We start from the raw sequence: 787 nt of genomic DNA, 5'->3' as shown, positions 1-787 counted from the left end.
CCTCGTATACGCCGGATACGAAATACAGCAAATGACGTGGCGAGATCGAAGATACACTCTCTTAGTCGCAGTGCGAGCTAAGGAACGCGAAGGGCGACAGCGATTGACGCCAGCCGAATAAAGAACTTAAATGACCTTATAGGTAAGGACGAAAACGCAATAAAGTAATTAACGCTAAATGTACAGTCGTTAACGCGTTACAAAGTATGTATATAATTAAACTTGATATATTGAACGTTTTGTACGTGATACGTACAAACCAAGCGCGCGATGCGGACAAGGATCGGCGCAAAACAAAACAAAGGAAAACGAACAAGAAGGAGAACGGGCGATCAGTCGCTTTCTGACGCCGACGCTTTACAATTTACAGGCAACTTGTACAGTTGCGTTATAGGTCGCTTCAGTAGAGAACGCGCAGTGCGTATCGTAACCACCCGGACGAGCCCGTCGGACCGGGATGAACCTGCTGGATTCTCGCGAGATCCCATTTGCTCGGAGGGAGTAAAGGGTTCTTTACAATGACGAGATCGCCGACTTCTAAATTTGGCGCGGCGTCTCGCCACTTGTTTCGCGTCTGAAGCGACAGCAAATAATCATGCGACCAGGCACGCCAGAATTGCTTCTTCATGGAGCTCACTAACTGCCAACGGGAAAGGCGGTCCGGGTTGATCTCGAGCACGGACTCCTCCGGAACCGCGATTATCAGACGCCCTATCAAGAAATGTCCGGGCGTGAGCGCGGACATGTCGCTGGGGTCGTCGCTGACAGCAGCAATCGGACGCGAGTT

This window comes from Trachymyrmex cornetzi, unplaced genomic scaffold, assembly GCF_001594075.2.
Source record: "Trachymyrmex cornetzi isolate Tcor2-1 unplaced genomic scaffold, Tcor1.1 scaffold596, whole genome shotgun sequence".
Classification (NCBI taxonomy): domain Eukaryota; kingdom Metazoa; phylum Arthropoda; class Insecta; order Hymenoptera; family Formicidae; genus Trachymyrmex; species Trachymyrmex cornetzi.
The sequence above is the reverse complement of the archived record's forward strand: the minus strand, read 5'-3'. Positions refer to the sequence as shown.